Genomic DNA, 14,239 nt, shown 5'->3' on the forward strand with positions numbered 1-14,239 from the left:
CTTACTAATTTGAAGCCAGATACTGTTAGATTTTATATTTGTAACCTAAGAATTGACTCTATGCCTTGGATAAACACTGGCCTGTTATGGTCTAGGATTTATTTCAAAACCATTTCTTTAATCAATATTCCCTCTAACCCTTTCCTTTTCTCTAAATTATTTTCTATTCTCTGTGTTCTCAAATATTCTCAGAGCCAAAGAAAATGGGATTTTAGCTCAAGTTCAGAGCAACGCATGTAATGTCTTTATGTATTTGAGAATATTCGATCTTTTGTAATCCTATAGGTAGATGTGCTACAAATTTTTTATCTATATAGGCCCACAATAGGAACACCCTCCTGAGCATGATGGAGCTCAAAGTGAAGAAGGTTGTAAGAGCCTTGTTACTGTTGGAATTGTTCATCCTTAGTCTGTTGATAGTATAGAGACCACATTGAAGATTTTATCCCCGACTCGAGATGTGAAGAAATCCTTAGGACTGAGGGTTGTAGGAAAAAACACCAACAAGATGGCGACTCTGTTAGGGATATTCTTGACCAGTCTTCTTATCTAATGTTTTAAGATATACTCGAGTTTATCTTGAATTGTGCATTAATCAAATTTGCTAATTATTCTTAGAAATTTTAGTTATCCCCGATAAAATATGGCAACTCTATTGTGGACTGCTTAGAATATTTGGTTAAAAATGGATTTAGTTGTGATACAAGTGAGACTACATTGGCCCATCTGAGTAATCAACAAGATGGTGACTCTACTGGGGACTCCTTGCTAAAAACATTGAAAAGAAAGAGTCAAGAAGTTGAAGAATCTGAAATTTATATCAGATCTAAAATTTTCTTCCTAGAAGAAAGTTTTATTTGTAGCTAATTTGAAAAGGAAGTGTGACTATGTTTCTTTGAGAAAGACCTAGAATGAAATAATGCATCAAATGGCTTCTAGCTATTTGAAATATTTCCTCTGATAAGGATGTGGTGACTCTGAGTAAAGAACCTGATATTTGAAGAAGATATTCAAAATTTTCAGTCAGGAAAAAGACTAGTAAGCTACTACAAATTTCCAGGCATTCTTAAAAAGTTTAAGAGATGGATGTTATGTTTGAGAATGTAAGATGATAATGGTTCCCTTCAAGTGATTTAAGCACTAAATTAGGGAAAAGACAGATTGTTTCAACATACTTCTCAATTTTCATGATTTTCTTTTGTTGTTATGAAAGAAGTATGTGTACTACTTACATTTATGCTCATGGAAAGAGACTTTATCCTTTGTTGTAATAGGTTATGAGTTATGTCTTTTCTGAGGTCTCTTGTAGTAGAATAATGTCTATAAGAGAATAAGTTATATTTCAATCTATGCATCCTTGCATAGTTTCAAATGTAACCATGCCTACTAAGTTGTCACAGTCATGTAGTAGAAAAAGTTTCATCACTAAATGGTATAGAGCAATAAGTTTTGGTGGCATTTATGGTTACCCAAATCCTATTCCACCTGAGATTAGAAAAGGACTACCCAAATTTAGTGATGAGAAAAGTGATTCAGTTGAAAAGCATATGCAGAGATTTAATGACCTGCTGGAGGATTATGAAGTGGATCATGAGGAGGTTGTCATGAGATTTTTTGTGCAATCATTAATAGATTAAGCATGGGAGTGGTTTTCAAATCTGTTCCCACAATCAATTAACTCTTGGAAAGAGTTTCAATCAACATTTAATGAGCAATTCAGTGAGTGGATTAATGAGTTTTCTTTGCTCACTAATTTCTTTGACATTCACATGGAGAAAGAGGAATTAGTATCAACTTTTAATTTGATATTTATGAAGACCCTAATGAGGATTCCTGAAGGTCCAATACCAAATGATGCTCAAGCTTTGTGTATATAATTGGGCACTTTTTATTCTGATATGAGCTATACACTAAGAATTGAAGAACCAGAGAACTTGCATCAAGCATTAGAGATTGCCATGAACATAGAGAAATTTGGAAGGTTCGGGATGATAAGAAGGTTCAAACCAAAAGTTACGAGATGTGAAGAAATCCTTAGGAATGAGGGCTGCAGGAAAAAACACCAACAATAGGTGCAATCCTTCGTGACTAAAATTCCATCTCCCAAGTCTTGTCCTTTTGAATCTGATTTAGTTCTTCTTCCATTTCTTTTACCCAATTTTCATCTTTACTTGCAATCTTCCTTCTTGTTTGAACACCTTTTGTCTTGTCTCCAATTATCTAATTTTCTAAATGATACTTTTGAACATACTTAGCAGGAACTTTTACTGAGTCTTTCTTTTCTTCTTCTTCCTCATTTGTTTCCTTCTCTTTTCTCCTTTCCAAATCACCTGTCTTCTCTACAATTGTTGGAACAATATCAACCTTTTGTGCTAGCAAACATTTACTCTCCTTTCAATCGTTGATGTAGTATGCATTTCTACCTATCATAACTCCTTCTCCAACCATTTTACCAATCTTCTCTTTTTTTTATCACACATCTGGTGCTACTAAATAAAACTTCATAGACTTTTCTACACATCTAACTAACACTTAACAAACTATGTCTCAATCCTTCAATATAATAAACATCATTAGTTTTATGCTTACCATCAATAGAAACACTTCCAATGCCTCTAATAGTTGTACAATCTTCTCCAACAAATTTCACTAATCCACCATCATACTTATTGAGATTAATATACCTATCTTTATTACCGGTCATATAGTTTGAAAATTCAGAGTCTATAATCCATATATTCAGTTCTATCTTAACATGCAATGCAGTATTGATCGTTCTCTCTTCTTCCAATTTCTCCAAGGCATCCTTCTTGTCTTCAATTTCCAGAAACAAGGATTCTTCATTCGAGTCCTCATCAACTTCATCTTCAAATGTATGTTCCCCAATAGAACATAAGCTCTTCTTCTCTCTTCTATTAAAGTTGTGTTTATTAGTTTTTTTTTTCTTCTCATCATCATCTAATCTCTTATAGTCTTCCTTGTAGGTGCAATGTGAAGCATAATGTCCAATTCTACCATAAGAGAAATATTTCAGAGGTAACTTATCTTTGTATTTTCTAGTGCCTAGCTAAAATCTTCTCACAAAGTTTGCCTCAGCTTCATCTACATCTCCACTACATTCCAGATCATCATGTCTTGAAACATTAAATGCTACTTCTTTCTTTTCTCTTTTCTCTTTTCTCTTTTCTTTTTTCTCTTCCTCCATTTCTAAAATTTCAAAGGCTACTAAATTACCAATAAGTTGATCAATGGTATACTTACTCAAATCATTTCTTTCTTGAATGACACACCTTTTTGGATTGTAGGATATAGGCAAAGTCAGTGAGATCTTATGGACAACATCACATTCATCCAAATGTACATTGACAATTTTAATACCATCAACAAGATCAGTCACTCTATGAATATAGTTCTCAACACCTTCATCTACAAGAATTCTTAGATACTCATACTTCTATTTTAGATTCATCAGCCTAGCCTATTTTTTCTTCATCTCTGCTTCATATTCCAAACACAACTTGTTCCATAAAACTTTTTCTTCTTTCAATCCTTTTACCCTTCCAAACATGAATCACTTATTCAACTAAAGATTATAGCTCTATCCTTTGCATTAGTCTCCTTTAGCTTTATCTTATTTCAAGTCTGAGGACCACCCTCCAGAGGTGTATATCCAGTCTGAATGATTTCCCAAATTCCATTCTACAATGTCTCCAAATTTGACTCCATTCTCTCCTTCTAGTACGGAAAGTTTGTACCATCAAAGATCAAAACTTTGTAATGCACGTCCTTTGCCATAATGGATCTACCTTAAGTAGTTAAACTTACTCAAGAGGAACCTTTCTCAGATACCAATTATTTAACCCAAGGCATAACTGAGAGGGGGGGGTGAATCAATTTAAGCAAAAAATAATTTGCGGGACATAAACGCTTAATCAATAACTCATATCTAGCACATGAACACCAAGATTTTCTATGTGGAAAACCCAAATAGGGAAAAATAATAGTGAGCACTTGCCCACAAAATATATCCACTATGTATATCAAATTAGAATGAAAATATATCACTACCTAGAACTTGCAAACCAAGGCTAACTACTCTTGGGTCAAGATACAAAAGAGGACTTGCAAAACCTAGAGCTAACTATAATAGGGCAGGATACAAAAATGATGTGAAAAGAAGGATCTCCTGATCATGAAGTTTTCCTTGAACTCCGCATCAAGCGAACAACATCAACACGCACAACTCAGACCTCAACTATCAATACTCTATCTCATATCTCTACCACAGTCTCAATACAATTTGCATATCATTCAAACACAACTCTTCTTCTCTTCTCTTCACTAAATTTCACACAATTCATCTCACATTCTCAACTCTGTTCTTCCCACTTTCTCTCTTCACTCTCTTTCCACACTCAACTCAATCATGTACACATTCCAAATATAAAAGATAGATCATCAAAACTTGAACCATGTTAACCTGAAACAAAATATACCTTCTAGACCAAAAACACACACAGTGATCCACTCTAGGAGAAAGAGGGGACCAAAAAATATTTTCTAACTATCAATTCATCGATCCACAATCACTAGAACATAACAAACAACATATCTACATGCTACACAACCATATAAACAATTAATGGTCAAAACATACTCCCTAATGTAAACAACTCCAATTCGAATATTCGTACATTACGGTGAGACCCATAACACATCAAACAACCTTTCACAAATCATATTTAGACCTAAGGATAGGTCTAACATAGAATATCACAGCTAGCTATGAACAACGCCACAACATCCAAAGAATACAAAGATATTTACGAAGTGTAGAACTATCATATCCATGATACCAAAACTATATCCAAAGAAGATAACAATAACAAAGAACATCAACAACACTTTGTAGACCCGAACACTTTTGGAACAACCTATAGAATAACTACAACACCAATATAGCAATATATCTTTGCACCACAGACATTCCAGACCAACAATTTCTAGAAGAAGTTTGACATCAATGACACTCATAACAACACGTACTTCCAACAATAACTGATCATATTAAGGTGTTATAAGTAAATCAAAATATTTAGTACCAAGAACAATCACAAAGATCTACACATGCAACCCAAATGTTGCCTACTCTTCCACAATGTCACCATCCTCGAAAACAATATCAACATAAAATTCATGGAAGAAATAATAGAATGAATAGAGAAAACCTATAAACCTATAGACACCTAAATTTGATCAATCTAATTATTTGAATTTAGCTATCCTACACTTAAATTAAATAATTATACATTATTTAATTAATTGGTGTTCCCTCCTTCTAGCTAATTAATTTTATTAATTATGCTATAGTCCCCTTTTAATTGATTATTTGACAATCATAAATCATTTAATTATTTAAATTCACCCCCTTCTTCTATTAAATAAATCAAATGCATAATTTGACTATTTAATTTGCCTTTTGTCCTTTTCCTCCTTTTCCATTATAGAATTAATTAATTAAATCAATTCTATTCCCCACATGTCTCCTAACCTAAACCCCCATCTAACCCCCAATCTAACCCTTCTTCTAACCAACCCTATCCTTTCTAACCTCTCCCCTCACATGTGTACACATTCCAAATATTTTTAATATTTGGAAAATAATCCTTTTTATTTGGGTGTTTCTCTTCCAAATAGACACGTGTCCTTGGGGACACTTGTCATTCCTCTTCTTGACACTTTCCCTTTTCAAGGACACTTGTCACCATTGGCTTAGCTACTTTTCCTCTTTGAAGACAAGTGTGGAATCTCATTCCACATTGCATTTTGAGAATTTCCACTTGTCCTCTTTAAGGACAAGTATCTCCTTTTCAAGTCTCTTGTCCTCTTACCCTTTCCTATTTAATCCCTTCATTTTTCTTGCAAATCATCCACTTTCATGCAATCATATTGTTACCATGTCATTTTTATTACTCACATCCATCCACCATTGCATCCATTTTATCCTAATATCTTGCATTTTACATGATCATGGAGCACATCTAGCATCCTTGGAGACACAAGATCGAGCATACATCTCCTAATATCCTCAAAATAATATCATAATAACAACATATGCACAAGGTGTCGAACACTTTTGGAAGTTGAGAGGAGGGTGAATCAACATATATCAAAACTTAACCAAATTAACCACTTAATTACCATTCATTTTATTTACCATATATGAAAAAATAAAGAACTAAAATATGCAAAATCAATCACACTAAACAACAAGATTTTGCATGGAAACCTAATAAGGGAAAAACCATAGTGAGAACTACCTCACTATATGGAATAATATGTTACAATGTTTAGGCTCAAGGCCACAAAGCTTACTACCTCTGATCTTGACTTATAAAATTGAGGTGTACGACCTCATGGCAAAATACAAAGACTTGTGAACACTAAAAATCACTTCTTTAGTGAAAGATACTTTACATATAAGAAAGATATGCTAATATGATTGAACTATAGAGAACCACATCCAGTGATATGCTGATTAAAATTCTTTATTAAACCACATTTGAAATTGTCTTCATTACTATTCTACTCAAAAGGTGAACCTTTGCACAAATTTACAAGTACTTTGCACAATATACACAACTCATACATACCTCTACAAAGTGATTTCATTACTTTTATACCATTCGCAACCAAAATAATATCATTTATGTTGTCCTAATATGATATAACATATAGGTTCAAAATAGTCGGTCCAAAAGAAATCTTCAATGTAATGTGGAAGGAAAACTTAAATGTGTGAGGTATCACACCATGTTAGCACACCTTCTTGATCATTCAAAAATAGCTCTTATGATTTTTCATGCTACCACATGAACCAAATAAATATAGGCTGGATCCTTATCATAAAGTGGTTAAGGAATACCAACACAACTAAATCCAATTATAATGTGGACAAGTACTTATGAATGATAAATACAGCATCACCTGATATCCACAACACTAAATCATTGAGCTAAATTACCCAATACTAGAAAGCAAAGGAATGCAATGCATTCCTATATACTATCATTCTATCACCGAATGCTTAAACTTAGATCAACATAACTCCAATTGAAAACCACTGTGGACAACTAAAAACATCTTCAAAGCTCCAGACAATCTACTGTTGGCATTTAATTGTTATTGATGTCAACCGATATTAGAGGCCACTGGTAGAAGTATGTCAAGCTGGTATGAAGAAGATTGTACCGACATAAGGAAGATTAACATGAAGGCTTGTCAATCGGTATGGTGGAAGACAAGTAGTTATTGAGACTATCAGTGACCACCAGTATGAGGTGAGATGCATGTGTGCGTTAGCATGTTGAGTGATAACCGGTAGAGCATAAACCGGTCTAGAGGTTGATTGCCTGTTTATGATGAAGAGGCAGAATGTTAAAATGACACAAATTACCAAAATAAAAGTTGTGCTACCGGTGTAGTGTGCACTACCGGTTAGTAGAAGGAGAAGGTCTCACCGGTAAGGGCTTATGCCGGTATGAGTTTGTTGAATTTTCAAGTGTAAACTGACCTTGTGTCGGTGAGATGAGTGTCTGATCGACGTGATGACATGTGGTGCTGAGGTGGCAAACATGTAGAGGTCAATGAAGCCTCCATCGACATGGTTGTTGAAGCAGCTAGTCAACATTAATGAAACAACCACAAATCACGGGATTATAATAGATTGATGCGGCTCAAGGAAGGAAGAATGACAGAGAAAGATTTGGGAGTTATTGGCGCCTAGATCGAAGCAAAGAAATCAGACTACAAGAGGACCTCTAGAAGGAAACAATTGGGTCTTAAATGAGTCAACAGGTTTCAAGGCCGAAAACATGGTCAAGATTGCTATCTTTAGCAAATATGCATTGGATAATGGAAAATGCGTATAGATGCATTCATCAAGAATAGGTGATCTATCCAAGGCATATTGGATTGGATCTCATGTAGATTTGGTTGGGTGAAGGAAACCCTAACCACCCTAAGTTTGAATTGATTCTTGGTGGGAAAGCTCAAGTTTTAATATGATGACATGAGACTGTGATTGTTGTTGTTGCAGAGTGAAGGCAAGTGTGAAATTTCTATCTAAGAGCCGAAGAGATAAACACTTGAAGTGTTTATGAGTGAAGAATAGACTGGTAAGGAGAAGTAGAATAAACCAGTGTAAGGAACAACCGGTGGAGTGTGCGTTGAACACAGAGGTGAAAAACCAACAAAAGTTGTACCTAATTAAGAGTGATCAATTGTGATCTGAAAGTGTGAAGATATTATGAGATGGGACTTAACAAAGTTATTAGCAAAGCTGAGTTGCAAAGTGGGTGGAGAGAACACAGACCATTAAGGTCGAAACTGACGGAACAAAATATTGTATGGTTGCAAAACTTCCTTTGCAATAGACATCTCATTTTGTATTTAAATATTTATATTATTTTTCACTAAGTTGGAGCTTAGTGCAGGTTTTGTAGCTCCTTTAGGTTGTAGCCTATAAATTATGTAGGGGTTGGCGCTCCTTTGAGTAGGTTCTCATAAATCAGGGGTTGGTGCTCCTTGGGTTGGTGCCCTAAAATTATAATAAGATATTTTACATTGTGAGGCTAGATTGGAGCAGAAGAACTCTAGTAGCTATTCTCGCCGAGATTTTTCCCACATTGGGTTTTCCTCGTATATCTAGTGTTGTGTGTGAAATTCTTGCTCTGTGTTATTTTAATGTTTTAGAAAATCCTTTTACACACCTAGCTTGTATAGTTTGAGGTATCGGTTAGCAATCAGTTTGTTTTATATATTACTGGTATCTCTCTGTTGAAGAAAAAGTGTTTAAATCACTTATTCACCCCCCTCTCAGTGATCCATTGTGTCCAATAATTGGTATCAGAGCGTAGGTACCCTATTTTGTCAAAAGCATTCTCTAGATTAGGTAGATCCTGTCAAGTGTTCACAATGGCAAGAAATGAATCTACCTCCTCAAAAGCCCCTATGTTTGATGGTGTCAACTATGCATTTTGGAATAGAAGAATGGAAACCTATTTGTCCTCTCTAGGTTGTGATGTGTGGATGTTGGTTGTGAATGGGTATACAGTCCCTAATATTCCCCCTACTATCCAGATGCTAAGAAGGAGTATAAGAACAATTCTAAAGCTAAAAATGCCATTCTTAGTGGACTATTTGATAATGATTTTGTTAAAGTCATGGACTGCTCCTCTACCAAAGAAACATGGGACAAGTTGCAGAAGATATTTGAAGGTGATGCTAAAGTCAAGGAAGCCAAGTTGTAGAAATTGAGAGCACATCTTGAGGGTTTGAAGATGAGAGATGAAGAGAAAATTGTTGACTATCTCCAAAGGGTTGATGAAACAACAAATACAATTAGAGGGCTTGGAGAAGATATAAAAGATGAGGTGGTAGTCAAGAAAGTACTTAGATCTCTTACATCTAAGTATGATACAAAGGTCTCAGCAATAGAAAAAGCAAAAGATCTAAAAATATTTACAATGGATGAGTTGTATGGTTCCCTAACTACTTATGAGATGAGGATTGTCGGTATTGAGGCTATGAAGAAAGAAGCTGCATTCAAAACATCAAGAAAAGGAAAAGAAGAATTTTATCATGATGCAACTGGTGAAGCCTCTGATGACATCATGGCAAACTTTGTCAGAAGACTCAAGAAGGGTTTAGGGCAAATACAAAGGCAAGTTGCCTTTGAAATGTTTTAACTGTGGAAAGATTGGACATTTTGTTGCTAAATGTCCCTATGGTGATAAGAATGAAGATGATCAATCAAGTGGTAGTAGGTCATATGGTAAGGATAGGAAGAAGAATGTCTATTGACTTGGTAGAAGAGGCTACCAGAAGCAGAACATTCTTTACACACATGAAAATGAAACCATGGACAAGGAAAGTGCCTCAAATGATTGTTGTAGTGGAGATAAAGTCAGAGAAAGCCTTTTCATGGCTCAAGAGGTTCTGGTACCTGAAGAAGGTGAAGAGGAAGAGAAAGAAGGAGAAGTAGATGTTGAAGCAGAGCTCATTAGTGCCTTATATGAGCTAAAGAAAATAAGGAGAGATTTGAAGAAGGTAAAAAGGGTTGTAGCTGAAGAACAAGAATTGTTGGAGCAATCTCTTGAAGAGTCCAAGAAAACTATTGCAGACCTAAAACTCCAACTAGAAGAAGCCAAAAGGATCTGTGAAGGCACTAGCACCGGTCTAAGTGAAAAGAAGAAGGAGCATCAAAATTTGGAAGCTGGAATAGTGAAAGTCTAGAAGGAATTAGAGAAAATTCAAGTAGAAATAAAAGTGAGAAGCAAATATGAAGGCAACACTGAAGCCCTAGACAAGATGCTGAGCAAACAGAAGCAATCTAAAGATATCGGTGGCTTAGGTTTTCAAGAAGGTCAAAGTTCAAATAGAAAAGACACATCCGATAAGGAGATACAATTCACTTCTTCAAATGAATGTGAAGAGAAGAAGACATTCATGGTAAGCAAGGATACCAGCAAGAAGACAAATGCAGATGTTGCTAGAAACTGCCACACAAACCGATATACTTAATCAATGAACCAGAGACCATACTCAATGTATTGATATGCAGATCCAAGGAGAAATGCAAGTGTTGATCATGAAGGATTCACAAGAGTTAGTAGCATGAAAGGAACACCCTCAGTGAGGTAGTCGTTTACAGGTTCAAGACAACCTAACCGGTATGTTCCAAATTTTCATGGTTATTGTCATCGGTGTAATAAGTACGGTCATAGAATGGCAGACTGTAGGAAAATGAATGTCAAACCTAGTTTTGAGAGTAGAAACTCATTTTTTGCATTACAAAGTACAAATGTCACATGTTATAATTGCAATGAGTTTGGTCACAAGAGTTATGAATGTAGGAGTAATATGCAAATGTCCTACAAAAATGCTTTGAGCATATCTTACAGTGCTAATGTGAAATGTTATAAGTGTCAAATTTTTGGTCACACAACAAGGTATTGTCAGCTGAGAACTGACAAGAAAAATAAAATTATACCAGATGAGAAGTTAGAAACAAAATCAGAACACAAAGTGACAAAAGAGGAAAAGAAAGAAGAGAAATCGATTTGGGTAGAGAAGGAGAAAAACAAGACAGAGTCTAGCCTGATTGTGCCGACTGCTCTACATGCTGAAAGGAGGAATCTATGGGTAGTTGATAGTGGTTGCTCAAATCACATTACCAGAGACAAGAAAAATTTCATCAAGCTTGATGATTGGAATGGTGGTTCGGTTCAGTTTGGTGACAACTCCTCCATCAAGATCAAAGGTCGGGGTACACTGAATATTAATGGAAAGCTCAAGGCTCATGGTGTGTGCTATGTGGTAGGACTGAAGCATAACCTACTGAGTGTAAGTCAGATGTGTGACAAAGGGTACAAGTTCTCATTTGACTCTACCCGTTGTTAGATAAGAAAAAAGAGTATCGGTCAGGTGGTAGCATAAGGAAAGAGAATAGAGGGTAATGTCTACAATCTAAAGGAATGCTACGAGTCCCAATGCATGATGGGATAGGTTGATGAAAGCTGGTTGTGGCACCAGAGACTAGGCCATGTGAATTTTGATAATCTTGTTAAGATAAGCAAGAACCAATGTGTGAGAAACATACCTCAGACCATGAAACTGGCAAGCACATTCTGTGATGAATGTGATAGAGGTAAGCAAGCAAAGGTCAACTTTAAAACAAAGGAATATAACATCTCAAGACCTCTAGAGTTGATACATAAAGACCTATGTGGGCCAACAAGGACAAGATCATTGGCTGGAAAAAGGTATTTCATGTTGTTCATAGATGATTACCGAAGAATGACTTGGGTAACCTTCTTGCATGACAAGTAACAAGCATTTGAGAGATTCAAAATCTTCAGGAAGATGGTGGAAAATGAAACTGGACACCAGTTTAAATGCTTAAGATCTGGCCCTTGGAGAATTTTCTTCAAATAAATTTGTTGACTACTGTGAGAAACATGGAATTCGAGGACAATATTCAGCCGCAAGGACACCTCAGCAAAATGGGGTGGTGGAGAGGAAAAATAGGATAGTGAAGGAGATGGACAAGACAATGTTGAATGAGTCCAACATACTGGATATATACTGGAAGGAAGTAGTTCATACTATAGTCTACACATTAAACTAGGTATAGTTAAGAGTGAATAGTAGAATGACTCCTTATGAGTTATGGTATGAAAGGAAACCATCACTCAAGCACTTTAGAGTATTTAGAAGTAAGTGTTTCATCAAGAGAGATGCTAATGGATTAGGAAGTTTTGATTCCCAGAGTGATGAAGGAATCTTCTTGGGATACTCAACCAACAGTAAAGCCTACAAATATTACAACAACAGATTGAGAAGGGTGGTTGAGAGTATAAAGATGAGAATAGATGAAGACTCACGTAGAGGAAAATCTGCAGAAACACCTTACATTGATGAATCAGATATTGAATATAATGAACAATCTGACAATGGAGCGGTAGAAGATGGACCAAACAAGATCCCCAATTAGTATGTGCAGAAGAATCATCTGAAAGAAAAAATCTTAGGAGATAGGAATGAAGGTGTGTAGACTAGAAGGAGATTAGCCAGGGAAAGTAAGCAGGTTAATTTTTGCCTCATGACTGAAGTAGAGCCCAAAACTTTTGATGATGCTAGCAAAAGAGAGAAGTGGGTAGATGCCATGGATGAAGAATTGATAGAAATTGAGAAGAATCAAACTTGGGAAATTGTTCCTAGACCAACATACAAGAATGACATAGGTACCAAATGGGTCTACCGGAAAAAGATGAATGAAGAAGGTAAGATAGTCTGGCATAAAGCAAGGTTAGTTTGCGAAGGGTATGCTCAAGTGGAAGGTATTGATTTTGAAGAAACCTTTGGACTGGTCGCTAGATTAGAGGCAATAAGAATGTTTTTAGCTTTCTCAGCCTATAAGGGATATAAAGTGTATCAGATGGATGTAAAATCTATTTTTCTCAATGGTAATCTTGAAGAAGTGGTGTATATGGAATAGCTGGAAGGGTACCTATTGCATGAAGATGAAGGTTTTGTATGCCAATTGAAGAAATCCCTGTATGGTTTGAAGTAGGCTCCCAGAGCATGGTATTCTTGATTAGACAAATACTTGAAAGAGCAAGGATTTTGGAAAGGGAATGTAGACAACTTGTATGTCAAGGTAACAGGAAATCACATGATTATAGTTTTTGTATATGTGGATGATATTATCTTTGGTGGAGACAAGGACATCATGTGCAAAGAATTTGCAGATTAGATGAAGACAAAATTTGAGATGTCCATGTTGGGTGAGTTGTCCTATTTTATTGGTTTGCAAATCTCATAGCAGGAGAAAGCAATTTTCATCTATCAAACCAAGTATACAAAAGACATGCTGAAGAAATTTCAGATGGAGGATAGAAAACTGATAAGTACTCCCATGGTTACCAGTTGTAAGTTGAGCAAACTAGATGAGTCACCTGAAGTTGAGAAAACACTATATAGGTCTATGATTGCTAATATGTTATATTTAACAACATCTAGACCAGATATTGTACAAGTTGTTTGCATGGTAGTAAGATTCCAAACTGCTCCTAAACAGTCTCACCTAAATGCAGTCAGAAGGATCTTCAGGTATCTACAAGGAACTATCAACCATGGTCTATGGTATCTAAAGAAAGGAAACTTTTCTTTGTAGGCTTATACTAATGCAGATTGGGCAGGAAGTATAGATGACCAGAAAAGTACAAGTGGAGGTGCTTTCTATTTAGCAGACCGGTTAGTATCATGGTACATCAAGAAGCAAGATTCAGTGGCATTATCTATTGCTGAGGCTGAGTGTATAGCAGCTGCTACATGTTGTTCACAGGTTTTATGGATGAAGCAGACGCTGAAAGACATGTAGGTGGAGATACCCGAACCTATTACAATCCGGTGTGATAACTCAAGTGCAATCAACATCTCCAAGAATCCGGTAATGTACTCAAGAACAAAACACTTTGCAATCAAGTATCATTTCTTGAGGGAGAAGGTAGTAGACAAGGAGGTCATAGTGGAATATGTTCCAACTGGTGAATAGATTGTTGACATATTTACCAAGCCACTTCCATTGGGCCCATTTGAGTACTTGAGACAAAAGATGGGAGCTGTCCCGCCATCTGGCAACACTTAAATGCATAAGAGGATGCATGATTTAGGG

The sequence above is a fragment of the Cryptomeria japonica genome, chromosome 7, assembly GCF_030272615.1.
Source record: "Cryptomeria japonica chromosome 7, Sugi_1.0, whole genome shotgun sequence".
Taxonomy (NCBI): domain Eukaryota; kingdom Viridiplantae; phylum Streptophyta; class Pinopsida; order Cupressales; family Cupressaceae; genus Cryptomeria; species Cryptomeria japonica.